A 22,921-nucleotide genomic window follows, 5' to 3' on the forward strand; every position below is an offset into this window, starting at 1 on the left:
TCTGTCCCTTAGGAAAACATCAAAACTTGCAGAAGTGAATGGAGACGTGGAAGAAATCCCAGAAACAACAGTTGAGAGCTCTTTTAATCACACCCTCCCAAACCAAATATTTGGGAATTTAGCAACATTCCTAAAGCTGAAGTTCACAGTCACCTTTGTAACTGGAGATCTGACTTAAAAGTCCATCACGAAAGGCTTGGATTTCTTTTATGGATACTTTCATGAAATGCTTTATCGTGCACACACTTCAAGGCACAGAGAACAATGCTGGGTGGAAAAACACAGACAATGAGACTTCTCTGGTGGTTCAATGGTAAGACTTACGATCCCAATGCAGAAGGCCTGAGTTCAATTTCTGGCCAGGGAACTAGATCCTACATGCCTCAAAGAAGATCAAAGATCCTGGGTTCCACAGCTAAGACCCACACAGCCAAATAAATAAATAAAAATAAAAAGCTGTATTAAAAAAAAAAAAACACACAGACAACCATGACTCAGGGTCAAAACTTTATTCTAAACGTTCAGACTCTGAATGAGAAGTTTAAAGAAAACCTTAAGTATTTTATTTCACCTTTCCTTTTATATATGCACAAGATCAATTTTTTTTAAAGTCTACATCTAATTATAAATGAAATCTTTCAATAAGCAAAAAATAGAAACTCCATGAGATTTCTTTTTAAACCATTGAATACTAGTTTAACTGGCAGTCATGATATTGTGATCTATAATAAGAAATATATATTTGCTCTCCATCCACTGTTCCCAGCTCAGAGCTCCAAAAACCCTTGGAATTTCCCAAGTGAGGAGAGAGATAAAGTTGTCTTTTGTTATGTTAATGAGGTGGCTTTTGGAAAGCACCTAAGGGTGAGGGCTGGTTGCCAGGAGAGCCAACCTGGTGATTATTGCCCTTATGTAGTCACTCAGTCCTGTCCTACTCTTGAGGCCCCATGGACTATAACCCATCAGGCGCCTCTGTCCACGGGATTCTCCAGGCAACAATACTGGAGTGGGTTTCCATTTCCCCCTCCAGGGATCAAATTCACATCTTCTGCATTGGCAGGCATCTGAGACACTGGGGAAACCCCAACCATGTAATGAGAGGATTGGAAATTTCATTTCCATCCCCCTGACCTCAGAAGAGAAAAGAGAGCCTGGAAGTTGAATCAATCACCAATAGCCAATGGTGTAATCAGTCATGCCTATGTAATGAAGTCTCCATAAAAACCCAAAATTATGAGTTTCCCAAAGCTTCTGGGTTGCCGGTTGAACAAGTGGAGATTTGGGGAGAGGGTACACTTTGAGAGGACATGGAAGCTCTATGCCCTTATTCCATACCTTGCCTTAGGAATCTCTTCCAACTGGCTGTTTATGAGTTATATATTCTTTTATAATAAACCAATGCTCTAGTAAGTAAAATGTCTCCCTACGTTTTGTGAGTGGTTCTAGCGAATGAATCAAGCTGAAGGAGGTTGTCACTGGAACCTCCAATCTATAGTCAGTGGATCAGAAGCACAGATGACAACTTGTACTTGTGATTGGACTGAGGTAGGGGAGAGGGCCAGCTATGGGGTCGTACAGAGTCGGACACGACTGAAGCGACTTAGCAGCAGCAGCAGCAGAGGAGAGGGCCAGCCATGTAGAACTGAGCCCTTAAACTGCGGGATCCGAAGCTGTCTCCAGGTAGACAGTGTCAAACTGGATTGAATTCTAGGACATCCAGCTGATGTCAGAGAATTGCTTGGTGTTGTGGAGAACTTCCACAACACACACACATACACACACACACACACACACACACACACAAACACTGCAATTGGCATGTACTACCTATTCAGTATTACCTATACTAACTATATACTAACTATACTAACTATAGGGTAGTATGTAAAATAATAGTACTCCTTCATGGTGGATTTTTTTTTTCAGATGTGATGAAATGTAACTTGTTTCTCATTTCAAAGTACTGCAATGATTTTCCAAGTTAACTATTATCTGGGTTTACTGAGTTAGTTAACCAGTGCAGGCCCCCTGACTCAGTCCAAGCATAAAAAGAAAATAGATAGCATAGAGTTTCGGGAAGTGCGAACATTAGGACTGACTTTTGGGGTGTGTCAACTAATTGGAGGGTTCACATCTTGTGAGAATCTCTCTCTAAATGAGACTCGTCTCACTTTGGCTGATGTCTAAGCTGTGTCCAGGGACTCCTTGATATTGAACGCTCTTGTATATTCATTTATCTCTCTCTCAAAATGCCTAACACAAAGCTCTACACACCTTGCACGTTCAGTCAATGAGTGTGTACTGAGTTGATGATGCCCTCCATTGAAACTTCTTTTCCCCTCAGTCCATTCATCAAGCTCTGCTCAAAGCATGAGATGCCTAATCTTCCTTAAATTCTCAAGCCTCTGTTCAGATATCTGCCTGGGGTTCCTGTTAGCACCACATGTCTGCTGTTGCTGGTCTCTTTCTCTCACAACTGAGAAAACCTACACTGGTTCTACCAAGTGAACGGGATTTATCTTTCCTGCACAGTATCAGTTTAATCATAGCCAGGATCTCTAAGGAGACCACATGTGTGTCACCTCTGGTCAGTGGATAGTAGCTCTCTAGAAAGCCACAAGGATTCTGCAACTGGCTCAACAGGGAAAAGAGCTGCGATTGATTACTGATGTCTGCCATGGGACATGCAGGGACCACCCTGCATTTGCCACACTTAAGCAATAAAGTCACGCCGTGACATGAGTTTCCCTCACAGTCTCCCACAATGTAAGCCTTAAAATAACTTCTGTAAATATGCCTTGGTGTTTAAAAGCTGTTTTTCATAGATGTCTACACTGTTTTCTCCGTACAAAAATGTGTGTGGTTGTATGTGTATGTTTGGCTTTGTTACATAATAAACTATGAATTTTTCTTTACTGTTTCTGACATATTCATTTTCATCATAAAAATTATCCTATTCCAGTATTACAGAAGTTTACATCCATCATTTTAAGTAGTGTTTTTAAGGTTATTTTTATATTAAAATTGGAGATCTACCTGGGATTTATTTTGGTGTAAAAAGTGAAATAGGGAAACACTTTATTTTTTTCCCATGTAAAAAAGCATCTTTGCATAAATTATCAATTAATTTAGGTGGCCTTTTAAATCGAATATTGGATTCCATTACATCTCACTGTTTACCCTGCCTGTTTCTATACTATTAGCATAATAGTTCAATTACCATGTTTTTATAATACATTTTAATGACTTATAGGACATGTTTTCTCTGTATTCCTCTCATTTTCAGCAATTAAGGATGATCTTACATGTTTATTCTTTCCAAGAGACTTTGGAACCATTTGTTAAAACTGGAGTCTTAGGGGAAAGATTTCATATGTTTATAAATTACATTAAGGATAATTTAGTTCTTTATAAAATTAAATCTTCCTACCCCCACCCGAATAATTATCTTTTAATATTCCAAGGTGTCCTTTGTTATCACTCAGCAAAGTTTTATTCTTATTTTTATTAATACTCAGAGCATTTCTTCTGAAGTTTATACCTACATAACTTATGCTTTCAACATGACTGGGGAAAAATAATCTCTTATCCAGTACCTTCTCTAGCTGATTTCTGTTTGAAAGGTAAGGGCAAGGTCGGACATGTCGGGACATGTCCCGGCAGAGAGCCGCAGACAAGCCCAGGAGACGGGCCGACAACCAAGCCATCCAATCAGGAAGCCGACACAGAACCCTTAGACACCGCTGAAACCCCCGCTTTCTTCCTTATATGGGAACCCGGCCCTAGCTATAAAACCTTTCCTCACCCCTCCTACCTCGCAGACTCCCTTTGTCTCCTTGCTCACCCGCCCCCGGGAGTTCTGCCAGAGAGCGACCGCCCAATAAAGGCCTTCACCAACGGTCCATAGAGGTGGCTCTTTCTTCCCGCGGCGTTTCTTACACTGTTGATGTTTAAAAGAAAGTTATTTTTTGTACATTATTTTGGTTATTGTACACATTGCTAAATTTACCGTGTCTGGAGTTGTTAGTAGATTTTCATTATTGTTGTTTTATATTAAAAGATCATATGATCATATAATTTCCCTTTTTATTTTCCAAAACCAATTCCTCTTACTTATTTCTCGTTTGTAAACACATGGGCTATCACTGTCAGAATAATGTTCAAAAGCAGGGGAAAGAGTGACCATCTGGTCTCACTTCTGAGATAAAGGAAACTTTCTAGTGTTTAAAAGAAAAACCTAGGCTTATCGTCTGTTATCTACAAGAAATCTACTATAAACACAAAGACTTTAAAAGTTTAACAATAAAAGGATGAAGAAAGATATGCCATGCTAGTTCTAATCAAAAGAAAGCTGGAGTAACTATATTAACTTTAAGCAAAGTAGACTTTAGATTAAGAAAAATTATACAGGATAAAAAATAACATTATACATGATGTAAAAGGTCAATTTCCCAAAAAGACATAAAAATCCTCGATACACCTAACAACAGACCATAAAAATACATGAGAAAAAAAAATTTAGAACTGAAAGAAACAAATCTAATAATATACTTGAAGATTTCAACATCCTTCTTTCAGCAATTAAGAGATCCAGCAGGCAGTAAAGTCAGTAAAGATATAGTAACATACAGTAAACATACTCAAAAATAGACCACATTCTAGGCCATAATACAAATCTTACCATATTTAAGAGAACAGAAACCATACAAAGTATGTTCCCTGACCCTGCGGAATTAAACTAGAAATCAATAATACATAGCTGAAAAATCTCCAAATACTTGGAGATTAAACAAAAGACCTCTCTCTTATTTTTTTTTTTTTTTGAACCACAAAACACTTCTGAGTGACAAACGAATCAAAGAATTCAAGAGAAATTAACAATTATTTGAACTGAATGAAAATGAAACTGCAACTTACCAAAATCTTAGATGTAGTGAAAGCAATACTTAGAAGGAAATTTATAGCATTAAAAGCATATGTTACAAAAGGAGAAAACTGTAAAATCAATTATTTAAGCTTTTGCTGTAGGAAACTAGAGAAAATTTAAGCCTAAAGCAAGCAGAATAAACAGTAAAAATTAGAACAGAAATCAATGAACTTGAAAATAGAAATATAATAAAGAAAATCAACAAAACTAGAAGTTAGTCTTTTTAAAAGATCAGTAACATTTATAAATCCCCAGCCAGGCTAACCAAGAAAAATGAGACAAAAAATGTATAAATATCAGAAATCAAAGGGAGTTAACCTTAATGAGCTTATGGAAATTTAAAGGGGAAAAAAGGAGTATTACAAAAATCCTTTGCCCAAAAGTTGATAATTTAGATGAAATGGACAAATGCCTTGAAAGGCACATGTTACCAAATTTCACACAAAGCAAAATACATAATTGAAATAGGCCTTCATCTACTAAAGGAACTGAATAATCAATAGCTTTCTAGACAATGAAGTACCAGGCCCAGAACAAATCACTTGTGAATACCAAATATTTAAAGAAGCAAGAATACCAATTTTCTTTAGTCATTTCCAAAAAAGAAGAACACAAAATACTTCCAAACTCATTCTATGAGGCCAGAATTACCCTGATACTAAAACTGGGTAAAAACATTTTAAGAAAGGAAAACCACAGTTCAATCTCTCTCATGAACATAGACACAAAAATCCTCAAAAAAAATTTTGGCAAATTCAACTCAGCAATGCATAAAAAAGATTATGTATGCAGGATGGTCTGATATTGGGGAAAAAAAAAGTAAGCCATTTTATCAACAAGTAAAGAAAAAACTATTTAATTCTATCTATTGACATGAAAAACCAAAAACAAAAAAAAAGACAAAATCTAATACCCATTCATGTATTACCCATTTTAAAAGAAAAATAAAATAGAAACTCTCAGGAAACTAGGAGTAAAGAGGAACTTCCCCAGCCTGATGATGAATATCTACAAAAAGCTATACCTAATGGTGTAAGGGGGCTTCCCAGGTGGTGCTAGTGGTAAAGAATCCACCTACCAATGCAGGAGGCAAGGGTTTGATCCCGGTCGGGAAGATCTCCTAGAGGAGGGCATAGCAACCTGCTCCAGTATGCTTGCCTGGAGAATCCCATGGACAGAGGAGTCTGTTGGGCTACCATCCATAGGGTTGCAAAGAGTCAGACATGACTGAAGTGACTTTGCACACATGCATGAATGTTGTAAAACTGGATGCTTTCTTCCCCCAAATCAGAAACAAAGCAAGGCTGTCCTCTTTCACAAATCCTATCAATTATCATACTGTAAGTTCTAGCTAATATAATAAGACTAGAAAAAAAATAAAGTACACAAATTGAGAAAGAATAAACACTATGTTCATAGATGACATAATGGTATATGTAGAAAATCTCAAGGAATCAATAAAATATTCTTGAAACTAGTAAGCAAGTACAACAAAGTCACAGAATACAAGGTTAATACAGAAGTCAGTTGCTGTCCTATATATCAAGAATGAACAAGCAGAGTTCAAAAAAAAATGTTAAATATCACTCACAATGGCACTCCAAAAGATGAAATAGTTAGGTCTAAATCTAATTGAATATGTATGGGATCTATAAAATGAAAACTACAAAGTTCTGATGGAAGACGTCAAGGAAGATCTAAGGAAATAGAGAAATATTTCATGTGCATAGAATGGAAGATTCAATATTGTTAAAATATCAATTCTTCCCAACTTGGCCTATATATATAGCACAACAAACTAATTCTAAAGCCATCAACAAACTGATACAATAGTGTACACAAAAAGGAGAAAGATCTAGAATAGCCAACATAGTACTGAACAAAGTTGGAGACCTGATACTATATGATTTCAAGACGTGCTAATACAGCTAAGGTAATCAAGACAGCATGTTACTGAGGAAAGAATAGACATATAAATCAGTGTAATAAAACAGAAAGCCCAGAAAACATGTGTAGTCAATTGATGTTTGATAAATGAGCAAATGCAAATAGAGAAAGAATAGTCTTTTCAACAAACACTGCTGAAACAATTGGATATCCATAAGCAAAAAGGAATGAACCTACACATAGACCATATATCTGCCACAAAAATTAACTCTGACACAAACCTATACAACTGCTAGAACATAGGAAGCAATCTAGTTAACCTCTAGTTTGGTAGAGAGTTTTTAAATAGAATGGACTTCCCTAATGGCTCAAACATAAATGAAAAAGTTGACTTAAAGCTCAACATTCAGAAAACTAAGATCATGGCATCTGATCCCATCACTTCATGGGAAATAGATGGGGAAACAGTGGAAACAGTGTCAGACTTTATTTTGGGGGGCTCCAAAATCACTGCAGATGGTGATTACAGCCATGAAATTAAAAGACGCTTACTCCATGGAAAGAAAGTTATGACCAACCTAGATAGCATATTCAAAAGCAGAGACATTACTTTGCCAACAAAGGTCTGTCTAGTCGAGGCTATGGTTTTTCCTGTGGTCATATATGGATGTGAGAGTTGGATTGTGAAGAAGGCTGAGCATTGAAGAATTGATGCTTTTGAACTGTGGTGTTGGAGAAGACTCTTGAGAGTCCCTTGGACTCCAAGGAGATCCAACCAGTCCATTCTAAAGGAGATAAGTCCTGGGTGTTCATTGGAAGGACTGATGCTGAAGCTGAAACTCCAATACTTTGGCCACCTCATGCGAAGATCTGAGTCATTGGAAAAGACTCTGATGCTGGGAAGGATTGGGGGCAGGAGGAGAAGGGGACGACAGAGGATGAGATGGCTGGATGGCATCATCAACTCGATGGACATGAGTTTGAGTAAACTCCGGGAGTTGGTGATGGACAGGGAGGCCTGGCGTGCTACGATTCATGGGGTCGCAAAAAGTTGGACACGACTGAGCAAGAGAACTGAATGGCTCAAACAGTAAAGCTTCTGCCTACAATGTGGAAGACCCGGGTTCAATCCCTGGGTCAGAAAGATCTCCTGGAAAAGGAAATGGCAACTCACTGCAATATTCTTGCCTGGAAAATCCCATGGACAGAGGCACCCGGTAGGTTACAGTCCATGGGGTCGCAGAGTTGGACATGACTGAGCAACTTCACTTCACTTCCCTTTTAGATAGAATACAAAAGCATGATACACCAAAGCATGATACAGCAAAGAAAAAAATTGATAAATTGGACTTGATTAAAACTTTAAAACTTCTCTACAAAAGAAACTCTTGAGAGCATCAAAAGATAAGCATCAATCTAGGAAAGCATAATGGCAAAGCAAAAGCATGGTGAAGGTATAGCATTCAAAATGTACAAAGCAATCTTACAACTCTACAATAAGAAAACAAACGATCCAGTCAACAAATCAGCAGAAGATCTGAGCAATTTTCAAAAGAATATATGTGCTACTAACAAATAAGCATATAAAGGATGTTCAATGTCATTTCATTAGCAAATTGAAAATTAAAATAATGATATACCACTGTATGCCTACTGTTGCTGTTGTTGAGTTGCTAAGTCATGTATAACTCTTTGGAATCCCTTGGACTGTAGACCTGCAGGCTCCTCTGTCCATGGGATTCTCCGGGCAAGAATACTGCAGTAGGTTGCCATTTCCTTCTCCAGGGGATCATCCCAACTTAGGGATCAAACCCTTGTCTCCTGCATTGGCAGGTGGATCCTTTACAACTGAGACACCAGGGAAGCCCACATGCCTTTTAGAATGGTTTAAATCCAGAACAGTGACAACACCAAAAGCTGATAAGGATGCCAAGCCATAGGAGCTCTCTTTCATTGTTAGTGGAAAAGCAAAAATAGAGTGTCTATCTTGGAAGAAAATTTGGCAGATTCTTAACAAAGCTAAACCTGGTCTAATCATACAACCTGAGAATCAACCCCTTAAGTATTTGAAAATGTACATCCACACAAAAGCCTGTACATTAATGCCTAGAGCATCTTTAGTCATAACCACCCAAAACTGGAGGCAACCAACATGTCCTTCAATAGATGAATAGGTTAACAAACTATGGTACATTCAACCAGTGGAATACTACTAATCTCCAAAAAGGAATGAGCTAACAAGTGAAGGAAAGATATGGACAAGTCTTAAATGCATATTGCTGAGTGAAGAAGTCAGTCTTAAAAGGTCACAGCTTATGTGATTCCTGTTATACAATATTATGGGAAAGACTACAGGGATGATAAGAAAAAAAATGGTGGTAGCGGGGGCTCCAGGGAAGCTGTAGAAAGCAAAAAAAAAAAAAAACACCAACACATAACTGTATAGTGGGGGGATTTTTTAGGGTGGTGAAATTATTCCCTGTGATATGGTAAAGGTGGACACATGACATTATGCATTTGTCAAAACCACGCATTTGGGGTTTTATAGCAAAAGGAGCCTGATTGTATGAAAATTCTTTTAAAAAAATAATTTAGGAAGTCAGGGGATCCCAGGATGGACTGCAGAATGTCACAAAAGAATCTAACTATATAGCAAATGTATGAAACAATTTCACTGAAAGCAATAAGTTAGGCACTGACCTAAGTAGTGTTGGAAAAAACTTGTCTATAACACTAAAGGTGAAAAGAACTTTATAGAAACACTGTACTTAATTTTCTAATGAAGGTATGGGCTAATAATTCTGATACTGCTATATGCATATGCTGGAGATGATCTGTTAAACAAATGAATGTCAAATGGTGAAAAACAAATTTTTCACTCTTAGAGTAAGAGGTTACAGGTGAGCAAGCAACAGAATCCACATGTATTATCTTAAACAAAGAAAGCTTATTAGAATTGTATACTAGTTTGCAGAATCAAAAGAAAAATCTGAAAATTAAAGGTTCAGAAACATAGCAATAGGGAAACTATAGGGATCTAGGCAGCAGAAACTAAGGGTTAGTCTCTTTAGACTCGGGCCACCCAGACAAGAGAGCACTTTCATTTCTTCCTCTTATATCACTAAATTCTAAATTCAAATTCCCTCAAGAAAGATCACAACTAGTTTGGTTTAGGTCAATGTTTCCTCCAATGTTAGGATCAGAGAACCAGAATAAGGGGGAAAATGTATTTCTGGACTAAATTCTGTCTGATCATAGTATATTATTATCTTAATATCCTGCAGAAATCTATTATTAGCTATTATTTTATTTAGAACTGTTTATATACTTTAATATCCTGAGGAACTGGATATTATGATATCTGGATCCAAACTCCCACTTCTACCACAAGCCAGCTGTGTGATCTTGGGTAAGCCTCTCATGCTCTCTGAACTCCAGCTTCTTCACCTCTCCTTAAAGAGACTGAAGCACTTGTCTTCACAAATCTAGGTCTCTTAACTAAACCTAGAGTTTTCAAAGGACTTCAGGAAGCAGAAGGTCCAACCCTATTGTGCCAAATGACATGTTACAAGTACACGATCCATGGCGTCCTAACTAGCTGTGAAATTTCACAATTGGAACAAATCAGTTACCCATGGCCCTTGCTTTTTAACTGCCTGAACAACTGTGCTAGATTAAAAGGAATCCACATAGTACAAAATAGAGGATAAAGAATTAGATTCAAGTTCTAGCACTATATTAACCAGCTCTATCGCCATAGATATTTCTATTAAATGTGCAACTACTCTGACCCTCACTCACCTCATCTATAAAATAGTCATAACATCACAGATCTCACCAAGCTTAGATAAAATAATAAGTAAAAAGTGCTTTATAAACTGTGAAGTGCTATAAAGCATTAGTTCCTATTATTAAATACTCATGCAGCATTGATGCAGCCAATGTCTTGTGTGCTTTATAAGGTGTTAAATTTAATGGAATTGTTAAACTTACTGCCTTTCATTAAACAGGCAGTTACAGGCAGGTCTAAATAGAGAAAGCAAGAGAATAGGTATTTTGCCTGAATCACCTAGGTAATTTCAGCTAAATGACTTTGATGAGTTAAGAAGAGTAAAAATTAAGAGTTTCTCACAGCTGGGGAAGGACTTAATAACCTGACTACATCTCCTTCCGAACCATTATTTCATAAAATTGAGGCTGAGAGCTACATTACACTTCACACTGAAAAGGAAATAAAGCCATGGATTGACATCTGACTAGCACATTAGCACGAGACAAAGTCATTCCTGACAACTAGTGTGTCCAGTGAGTTTTCACATACGGTGCTAATCATCCATTTTTAAAGGAAGGCGGTAATAAAGCAACATTCTGCTGTTTTCTCCCAATCCTAAGACTGTATAAGGAGCCATTATGTAATTCCCAGCCCACTGACACTAGTGGATACAACTAGTCTATAATCCTATTTCCCCAGACATAGGCTCGAGAAGATGGATTTGAAAGATTTCTTCCTCCAGCAAAGAATGGTCTACTGATTATCTGAGCAAGCCTGTGAGCTTACTGTCCTCTTCACCTCCTGGGGAAAACATTCATGATCAACAGTGATAGCAGTTATAAACTGACTGTCCTACTGACAACTGAGACGTTCAAAGTCATGCTTCCTGGAGCCGGCCTCTTTAAACAAAATCCAACCAACTTTCCTAGAGAGGCCAACTGGACTGCCACTCACTCACTCACATGTTAACCCAGGTGAATTGCTGTCATGGTATATTCCAAGGGGAAACAGAAGTCTTCCTTATACGGTCCATTTTTTTTCTTTTTTTTATGTTTTCCACTAGCCACATTTTTTAAAAATTGGAGGACAAGTGTTTTATAATATTGTATTACTTTGTGCTGTACAACAATGTGAATCAGCTATAACTATGTGTGTGTGTGTGTGTGTGTATGTATATATCCTCCCTCTTGAGCCTCCTTCCCACCCCCTCAATCCCATGCCTCTAGGTCGCCACAGAGCCCCAGGCTGAGCTCCCTGTTCTATGCGGCAGCTTCCCACTAGCTAGCTATTTCACACATGGTAGTGTATATATGTCAGTACTACTCTCAGTTTGTCCCATGTTCTTCCTGCGCACTGTCCAGAAGTCCATTCTCTAACCTTTGTCTCTATTCCTGCCCTGAAAATAGGTTCATCAGTCTCATTCTTCTAGATCTCATATATGTGTTAATATACAATATTTGCTTTTCTCTTTCTGACCTACTTCACTCTGTATGCCAACTGAAGTTTCATTCACATCACTACAAACAACCCAATTTCATCCCTTTTGGGGGGCTGAATAATGTTCTATTGTAAATATGCTCCGCAAGACTATCCATTCATCTGTTGGACATCTAGTTTGCTTCCATGTCCTGGCTATTGTAAGCAGTGCTGCAGTGAACACTGGTGTTCTACAAAGAGCAAAAGATGATGCTAAAGAGCCAATAACATGATTCAATCTGTGTCCAGGCCATTTAGTTTTATCTTGGTCCAAAAGCATGATCTGTTTACCTGTATCCTTGGTTACAAGAGCATGTATCAGTGAAATGGGGGTAGTATAATATACTGGCCACCTGCTTGTGGGTTGAATGGTGACATCCCCCCCACCAAAGAAATGTCTACATCTTAATCCCTGTAACCTATGAATATGACTTTAATTGAGAATAAAGTCTTTGCAGATGTTATTAATGATCTCAAGATGAAGTCATCCTTGATTGGCTGAGTAAACCCTAAACCCAATGACAAATGTCCTTATATTAATCATAAGAGAAGACAGATATAGGGAGGAGAAGGCCCTCTAAAGACAAAGAGGAGATTGTAGACACCCAGTGGCAAACCAAGGAAAGCCTAGCTCCTGCAGAAGCTGAAGAGAGGAGGGGTTTTCCCCTGGAAACCTCACAGCGAGCCTGACTCTGCCCACAGGATGAGTTTGGACTTCTGGCCTCCTGGACTGTAAAAGGATAAATGTTCTTTGTTTTAAACCACCAAGTTTATTTTTTTTAATTTTAATACTTGCTTTTTAAAAACTTTTTGTTTTGGAGTGCAGACAATTAACAATGTTCTGATAGTTTAAAGAGAACAGCAAAGGGACTCAGCCATACATATACATGTATCCATCCTCCCCCAAACCCCCCTCCCATCCAGGCTGCCACATAACACTGAGCAGAGTTCCCTGTCCTGTACAGTCAGTGCTTGCTGGTTGTCCATTTTAAGTATAACAGTGTGTGCATGTCCATCCCAAACTCCCTAGCTATCCCTTTCCCCATTCTTCCCCCTCCCCTAGCACCAGTAAGCTCTCAACTACCAAGCTTGCGGTCATTTGTTTGGTATCAACAGGGAACTAACACACTGCCTTAATAGGTTTGTTGCTAGCTGTGGATGAAGAGTTTGTGTCAGTTCTGAACTGAGGTAAACTGCCTGGGGAAATCAATCCAAGTTTGAGTTCCTTGGAAACTATTTAGAGTTGAGATAAATGTGAAATAAATATATAGCGGGCTTCTTTGCTCTGAAAGCCTGGACTGCAGAGCTGCGGGTTGGCAGGCAGACCACAGGCTTGTGCAGCTAGAAATGCATAAAAGGCTGGTGGCAAACAGAGGCAGCAACTGCTCTTGGTCAATGACCCACATAAACAAGGTTCTTGAGGGGCGGTCCTAAAATGGCAGAGGAATAGTACGGGGAGACCACTTTCTCTCCAACAAATTCATCGAAAGAACATTTGAACGCTGAGCAAAATCCACAAAACAACTTCTGAATGCTGGCAGAGGACATCAGGCACCCAGAAAGGCAGCCCATTGTCTTCGAAAGGAGGTAGGAAAAAATAGAAAAGATAAAAAGAGAGACAGAAGAGAGAGGGATGGAGATGCATCCTAGGAAGGGAGTCTTAAAAAAGAGAGAAGTTTCCAAACACCAGGAAACATTTTCACCGGCGAATTGGTGGTGAACCTTGGAACCTCGGCGGGCAACATAACTGGGAGGGAAAATAAATAAGTAATTAAAACCCACCGATTACATGCCTAAGGCAACTCCTAGCAGAGAAGCAGCGCAGACACTTGCATCCGCCGCGAGCAAGTGGGGACTGGACAGGGAGACGTGGGCTGCATTGCTTAGGGTAAGGACCGGGCCTGAATGCCCCGAGGACAATCTGAGGGAACTAACTAGAGATAGCAACCCAGACTGTGGGATAGCTATCCCTGGAAAAGTCCTAACCTAAAACTGCCAGGCCCGCTCACAGAACAAAGGACTGAGCAGAGGTAGCCAGCTGCAGACCGGCCCATCCCCCGCTAGAGACAGGCAGGGATGGGCAGCCAGAGCCGGAAGAGGGCAATCGCAGCCCCAGAGAGGCATCATCTACCAAACTGCAAGCAGGCTTGTTGCTAACCAAGACTCCTCGGGATTTTGGACGGTCAGCATCCACCAGGAGGGTCGCAGCCAGAGATCAGCTCCCCAGAGGAGACACACGGCACACCTGAGAAGGTGCGCCCACTGTTCACCCAGAAAACCAAGCGGCTGGGGCGGGAGAGGTGATAAGTCACAGCTCGCCAAGCACCTGGTCACCTGAGCTGCTCGGACCGGGGAAGAGCACAAAACACAAGCCCAATCAAGTCTGCGGCTTTGTGGAGTACCCAAGAACCTGAACCTGAGCGGGTAGACCTGGGGAGTGCACTCAACCCAGGGCTGGCCTCAGACAGCTCCTGGCAGAGCAACCTAGAACCTGAGCCGTGTAGACTGGGAAAAAACACACACCATGAGCGGGGGCAAACCCAGTGCGGCTGAGACACCGGGAGCACTCCCCACAGACGCCGGTGATATTTGTTTGCAGTGTTCCTCCCTCCCCACAGCACGACTGAACAGGTGAGCCTAAAAAAAGTGACCACCACCACCCCCTTGTGTCAGGGTGGAAATTAGACACTGAAGAGGCCCGCAAACAGAGGCTAAAATAAACAGAGGGAACTGCTTTGGAAGTGACAGTTGCAATAGATTAAAACCCTGCAGTTAGCACCAACTACAGAGGAATGGACCTATAGATCTTGAGAAGTGTAAGCCAGATCAAGGACCTATCTGAAAATGAGCTGACCCTACACTGTCCACAACACACCAGAGAAAGTCCTAGATATATTTTTACTATTAATATTTTTTTAATTTTTTAAGTCCTCTATTACTCCTTTAATTTTCATTTTTATAACCTACTATTACTTTGCAAAAAAAAGACCCTATTTTTAAAGCAAACTTCATATATATATATATTTTATAATTTTTGTTACTTTGTTTTTTCTTTTTTTTTTCTTTAGTGTTTTATTTTTTTAATTATAAAATCTTTAATCCTTACATGTGTTCCCAAACATGCACCCCCCTCCCTCCTCCCTCCCCATGACATCTCTCTGGGTCATCCCCATGCACCAGCCCCAAGCATGCTGTATCCTGCGTCAGACATAGACTGGCGATTCGATTCTTACATGATAGTATACATGTTAGAATGCCATTCTCCCAAATCATCCCACCCTCTCCCTCTCCCTCTGAGTCCAAAAGTCTGTTATACACCTGTGTCTTTTTTGCTGTCTTGCATACAGGGTCGTCATTGCCATCTTTCTAAATTTCATATATATGTGTTAGTATACTGCATTGGTGTTTTTCTTTCTGGCTTACTTCACTCTGTATAATCGGCTCCAGTTTCATCCATCTCATCAGAACTGATTCAAATGAATTCTTTTTAATGGCTGAGTAATACTCCATTGTGTATATGTACCACAGCTTTCTTATCCATTCATCTGCTGATGGACATCTAGGTTGTTTCCATGTCCTGGCTATTATAAACAGTGCTGCGATGAACATGGTGTGTGTTTTTCCCTTTATGTCCTATATGTCTCTTTCAATTCTGGTTTCCTCGGTGTGTATGCCCAGCAGTGGGATTGCTGGGTCATAAGGTAGTTCTATTTGTAATTTTTTAAGGAATCTCCACACTGTTCTCCATAGTGGCTGTACTAGTTTGCATTCCCACCAACAGTGTAGGAGGGTTCCCTTCTCTCCACACCCTCTCCAGCATTTATTGCTTGCAGATTTTTGGATCACAGCCATTCTGACTGGTGTGAAGTGGTACCTCACTGTGGTTTTGATTTGCATTTCTCTGATAATGAGTGATGTTGAGCATCTTTTCATGTGTTTGTTAGCCATCCGTATGTCTTCTTTGGAGAAATGTCTATTTAATTCTTTGGCCCATTTTTTGATTGGGTCGTTTATTTTTCTGGAATTGAGCTGCAGGAGTTGCTTGTATATTTTTGAGATTAGTTGTCAGTTGCTTCATTTGCTATTATTTTCTCCCATTCAGAAGGCTGTCTTTTCACCTTGCTTATAGTTTCCTTTGTTGTGCAGAAGCTTTTAATTTTCATTAGATCCCATTTGTTTATTTTTGCTTTTATTTCCAGAATTCTGGGAGGTGGATCATAGAGGATCCTGCTGTGATGTATGTCGGAGAGTGTTTTGCCTATGTTCTCCTCTAGGAGTTTTATAGTTTCTGGTCTTACATTTAGATCTTTAATCCATTTTGAGTTTATTTTTGTGTGCGGTGTTAGAAAGTGATCTAGTTTCATTCTTTTACAAGTGGTTGACCAGTTTTCCCAGCACCACTTGTTAAAGAGATTGTCTTTACTCCATTGTATATTCTTGCCTCCTTTGTCAAAGATAAGGTGTCCATATGTGTGTGGATTTATCTCTGGGCTTTCTATTTTGTTCCATTGATCTATATGTCTGTCTTTGTGCCAGTACCATACTGTCTTGATGACGGTGGCTTTGTAGTAGAGCCTGAAGTCAGGCAAGTTGATTCCTCCAGTTCCATTCTTATTTCTCAAGATTGCTTTGGCAATTCGAGGTTTTTTGTATTTCCATACAAATTGTGAAATTATTTGTTCTAGTTCTGTGAAAAATATGGCTGGTAGCTTGATAGGGAATGCATTGAATTTGTAAATTGCTTTGGGTAGTATACTCATTTTCACTATATTGATTCTTCCGATCCATAAACATGGTATATTTCTCCATCTATTAGTGTCCTCTTTGATTTCTTTCATCAGTGTTTTATAGTTTTCTATATATAGGTCTTTAGTTTCTTTAGGTAGATATATTCCTAACTATTTTATTCTTTTCATGCCAATAGTAAATGGAATTGTTTCCTTAATTTCTTTTTCTACTTTCTCATTATTAGTGTATAGGAATGCAAGGGATTTCTGTGTGTTGATTTTATATCCTGCAACTTCACTATATTCATTGATTAGCTCTAGTAATTTTCTGGTGGAGTCATTAGGGTTTTCCATGTAGAGGATCATATCATCTGCAAACAGTGAGAGTTTTACTTCTTCTTTTCCAATTTGGATTCCTTTTATTTCTTTTTCTGCTCTGACTGCTGTGGCCAAAACTTCCAGAACTATGTTGAATAGTAGCGGTGAAAGTGGACACCCTTGTCTTGTTCCTGACTTTAGGGGAAATGCTTTCAATTTTTCACCATTGAGGATAATGTTTGCTGTGGGTTTGTCATATATAGCTTTTATTATGTTGAGGTCTGTTCCTTCTATTCCTGCTTTCTGGAGAGTTTTTATCATAAATGGATGTTGAATTTTGTCAAAGGCCTTCTCTGCATCTATTGAGATAATCATATGGTTTTTATTTTTCAATTTGTTAATGTGGTGAATTACATTGATTGATTTGTGGATATTGAAGAATCCTTGCATCCCTGGGATAAAGCCCACTTGGTCATGGTGTATGATCTTTTAAATGTGTTGTTGGATTCTGATTGCTAGAATTTTGTTGAGGATTTTTGCATCTATGTTCATCAGTGATATTGGCCTGTAGTTTTAATATTGTATTTTTGAGAATCTAACCTCTACTCTAGATTTTTAATCTTTGCTTTTTGGTATTTGTTATCAATTTTTATACCTTTAAGAACCCAATCTTCAGTACCCATTTTTACTTGGGAGCGAGGTTACTGGCTGGATTGCTCTCTCCCCCTTTGGACTCTCCCTTTTCTCCACCAGGTCGCCTCTATCCCCTCCTCCCCCTTCTCTTCTCTGCTCAACTCTGTGAATATCTTTGTGTGTTCTGGGCTGTGGAGAACACTTAGAGAACTGATTACTGGCTGGATCTGTCTCTCTCCTTTTGACTCCCTCCCCCCCTTTATCCTCCTGGCCACCTCTGTCTCCTTCCTCCCTCTTCTCTTCTCTGTATAACTCTGTGAACATCTCTGAGGGGTCCAGACTGTGGAGAGCACATAGGGAAGTGATTACTGGCTAGCTTGCTCTTGCCTCTCTTGATTCCCCCTCTTCTCCTCCTCCTGGTCACCTCTATCTCCCTCCTCCCTCTTCTCTTCTCCATGTAACTCTGTGTACCTCTCCAGGTGTCCCTCACTGTGGAGAAATTTTACATCATTAACCTAGATGTTTTATCATCTGTGCTGTATAGATGGAGAAATCTTGAGGCTACTGTAAGAATATGACTGAAAACCAGAGGCAGGAGGCTTAAGTCCAAATCCTGAGAACACCAGAAAACTCCTGACTCCAGGGAACATTAATCGACAGGAGCTCATCAAACGCCTCCATGCCTATACTGAAACCAAGCACCCCTCAAGGGCCAGCAAGTTCAAGAGAAAGATATACCACACAAATTCTCCAGCAACAAAGGAACATAGCCCTGAGCTTCAATATACAGACTGCCCAAAGTCACACCAAACCCACTGACATCTCATAACCCATTACTGGACACTTCAGTACACTCCATAGAGAAGAAATCCAGCTCCACCCACCAGAACACTGACACAAGCTTCCCTAGCCAGGAAACCTTGACAAGCCACCCATACAACCCTACCCACAGCAAGGAAACTCCACAATAAAGAGAACTCCACAAACTGCCGGAATATAGAAAGGCCACCCCAAACACAGAAATATAAACAAGATGAAGACACAGAGGAATACCCAGCAGGTAAAGGAACAGGATAAATGCCCACCAAACCAAACAAAAGAGGAGAGATAGGGAATCTACCTGATAAAGAATTCCAAATAATGATGGTGAAAATGATCCAAAATCTTGAAAACAAAATGGAGTTACAGATGAATAGCCTGGAGACAAAGATCAAGAAGATGCAAGAAATGTTTAACAAGGACCTAGAAAATAAAAAATAGTCAATATATAATGAATAATGTAATAAATGAGGTCAAAAAGACTCTGGAGAGAACCAACAGTAGAATAATGGAGGCAGAAGACAGGATTAGTGAGGTAGAAGATAGAATGGTAGAAATAAATGAATCAGAGAGGGAAAAAGAAAAACTAATTAAAGGAAATGAGGACAACCTCAGAGATCTCTGGGACAATGTTAAAAACCCCTACATTCGAATCATAGGAGTCCCAGAAGACAAAAAGAAAGGCCATGAGAAAATCCTTGAGGAGATAATAGTTGAAAATTTCCCTAAAATTGGGGAAGGAAATAATCACCCAAGTCCAAGAAACCCAGAGAAACAGGATAAACCCAAGGCAAAATACACCAAGACACATATTAATCAAATTAACAAAGATCAAACACAAAGAACAAATATTAAAAGCAGCAAGGGAAAAACAACAAATAACACACAAGGGGATTCCCATAAGGATAATAGCTGATCTTTCAATAGAAACTCTTCAGGCCAGAAGGGAATGGCAAGACATACTTAAAGTGAGGAAAGAAAATAACCTACAGCCCATGTTACTGTACCCAGCAAGGATCTCATTCAAATATGAAGGCGAAATCAAAAGCTTTACAGACAAGCAAAAGCTGAGAGAATTCAGCACCACCAAACTAGCTCTCCAACAAATGCTAAAGCATCTTCTCTAGACAGGAAACACAGAAAGCATGTATAAACTCAAACCCAAAACAATAAAGTAAATGGCAACAGGATCATACTTATCAATAATTACCTTAAATGTAAATGGGTTGAATGCCTCAACCAAAAGACAAAGACTGGCTGAATGGATACAAAAATAAGACCCCTATATATGTTGTCTACAAGACATCCACCTCAAAACAAGGGACACATACAGACTGAAAGTGAAGGCCTGGAAAAAGATAGTCCACACAAACAGAGACCAAAAGAAAGCAGGAGTAGCAATACTCATATCCGATAAAATAGACTTTAAAACAAAGGCTGTGAAAAAAGACAAACAAGGCCACTACATAATGATCAAAGGATCAATCCAAGAAGAAGATATAACAGTTATAAATATATATGCACCCAACATAGGAGCACCACAATATGTAAGACAAATGCTAACAAGTATGAAAGGGGAAATTAATAATAACACAATAATAGTGGGAGACTTTAATACCCCTCTCCCTGGATAGATCAACTAAACAGAATTAACAAGGAAACAAACTTTAAATGATACAATGGACCAGTTACACCTAATTGATATCTTTAGGACATTTCACCCCAAAACAATGAATTTCACCTTTTTCTCTAGTGCACATGGAACCTTCTCCAGGACAGATCACATCCTGGGCCATAAATCTAGCCTTGATAAGTTCAAAAAAATTGAAATCATTCCAAGCATCTTTTCTGACCAGATTAGATGTCAATTACAGGAGAAAACCTATTAAAAATTCCAACATATGGAGGCTGAAAAACACGCTGCTGAATAACCAACAAATCACAGAAGAAATAAAAACATGCATAGAAACGAATGAAAATGAAAACACAGCAACCCAAAACCTATGGGACACTGTAAAAGCAGTGCTAAGGAGAAGGTTCATAGCAATACAGGCTTACCTCAAGAAACAAGGAAAAAAAGTCAAATAAATAACCTAACTCTACACCTAAAGCAACTAGAAAAGGAAATGAAGAAGCCCAGGGTTAGTAGAAGGAAAGAAATTTTAAAAATTAGGGCAGAAATAAATGCAAAAGAAACAAAAGAGACCATAGCAAAAATCAACAAAGCCAAAAGCTGGCTCTTTGGGAAGTTAACTAAAATTGTCAAACCATTAGCCAGACTCATCAAGAAACAAAGGGAGAAAAATCAAATCAACAAAATTAGAAATGAAAATGGAAAAATCACAACAGACAACACAGAAATACAAAGGATAATAAGAAATTATTATCAGCAACCATATGCCAATAAAATGGACAACTTGGAAAAAATGGACGAATTCTTAGAAAAGTACAACTTTCCAAAACTGAACCAGGAAGAAATGGAAAATCTTAACAGACCCATCACAAGCATGGAAATTGAAACTGTAATCAGAAATTTTCAGCAAACAAAAGCCCAGGACCAGATGGCTTCACAGCTGAATTCTACCAAAAATTTAGAGAAGAGCTAACACCTATCCTACTCAAACTCTTCCAGAAAATTTCAGAGGAAGGTAAACTTCCAAACTCATTGTATGAGGCCACCATCACCCTAATACCACAACCAGACAAAGATGCCACAAAAAAAGAAAACTACAGGCCAATATCATTGATGAATATAGATGCAAAAATCCTTAACAAAATTCTAGCAAACAGAATCCAACAACATATTTAAAAGATCATACATCATGACCAAGTGGGCTTTATCCCAGGGATGCAAGGATTCTTCAATATCCGCAAATCAATCAATGTAATACACCATATTAACAAATTGAAAAATAAAAACCGTATGATTATCTCAATAGATGCTGAGAAAGCCTTTGAGGAAATTCAGCATCCATTTATGATTAAAAAAAAAAAAAAGCCCTCCAGAAAGCAGGAATAGAAGAAACGTACCTCAACATAATAAAATCTATATATGACAAACCCACAGCAAACATTATCCTCAATGGAGAAAAATTGAAAGCATTTCCCCTAAAGTTAGGAACAAGATAAGGGTGCCCACTCTCACCACTACTATTCAACACAGTTTTGGAAGTTCTGGCCACAGCAATCAGAGCAGAAAAAGAAATAAAATTAATCCAAATTGGAAAAAAAGAAGTAAAACTCTCTGTTTGCAGATGACATGATCTTCTACATAGAAAACCCTAAAGACTCCACCAGAAAATTACTAGAGCTAATCAATGAATATAGTAAAGTTGCAGGATATAAAATTAACACACAGAAATCCCTTGCACTCCTATACACTAATAATTAGAAAATAGAAAGAGAAATTAAGGAAACAATTCCATTCACCATTGCAATGAAAAGAATAAAATACTTAGGAATATATCTACCTAAAGAAACTAAAGACCTATATATAGAAAACTATAAAACACTGGTGAAAGAAATCAAAGAGGACACAAATAGATGGAGAAATATACCATGTTCATGGATCGTAAGAATCAATATAGTGAAAATGAGGATACTACTGCAAAGCAATCTATAGATTCAATGCAATCCCTATCAAGTTACCAACAGTATTTTTCACAGAACTAGATCAAATAATTTCACAATTTGTATGGAAATACAAAAAACCTCGAATAGCCAAAGCAATCTTGAGAAAAAAGAATGGAACTGGAGGAATCAACCTGCCTGACTTCAGGCTCTACTACAAAGCCACCGTCATCAAGACAGTATGGTACTGGCACAAAGACAGACATATAGATCAATGGAACAAAATAGAAAGCCCAGAGATAAATCCATGCACCTATGGACACCTTATCTTTGACAAAGGAGGCAAGAATATACAATGGAGTAAAGACAATCTCTTTAACAAGTGGTGCTGGGAAAACTGGTCAACCACTTATAAAAGAATGAAACTAGAACACTTTCTAACACTATACACAAAAATAAACTTAACATGGATTAAAGATCTAAATGTAAGACCAGAAACTATAAAACTCCTAGAGGAGAACATAGGCAAAACACTCTCCAACATACATCACAGCAGGATCCTCTATGACCCACCTCCCATAATATTAGAAATAAAAGCAAAAATAAGCAAATGGGACCTAATTAAAATTAAAAAGCTTCTGTACAACAAAGGAAACTATAAGAATGGGAGAAAATAATGGCAAATGACGCAACTGACAAAGAATTAATCTCAAAAATATACAAGCAACTCCTGCAGCTCAATTCCAGAAAAATAAACTACCCAATCAAAAAATGGGCCAAAGAACTAAACAG

This window comes from Capra hircus, chromosome 22 (genome assembly GCF_001704415.2).
Source record: "Capra hircus breed San Clemente chromosome 22, ASM170441v1, whole genome shotgun sequence".
Classification (NCBI taxonomy): Eukaryota; Metazoa; Chordata; class Mammalia; order Artiodactyla; family Bovidae; genus Capra; species Capra hircus.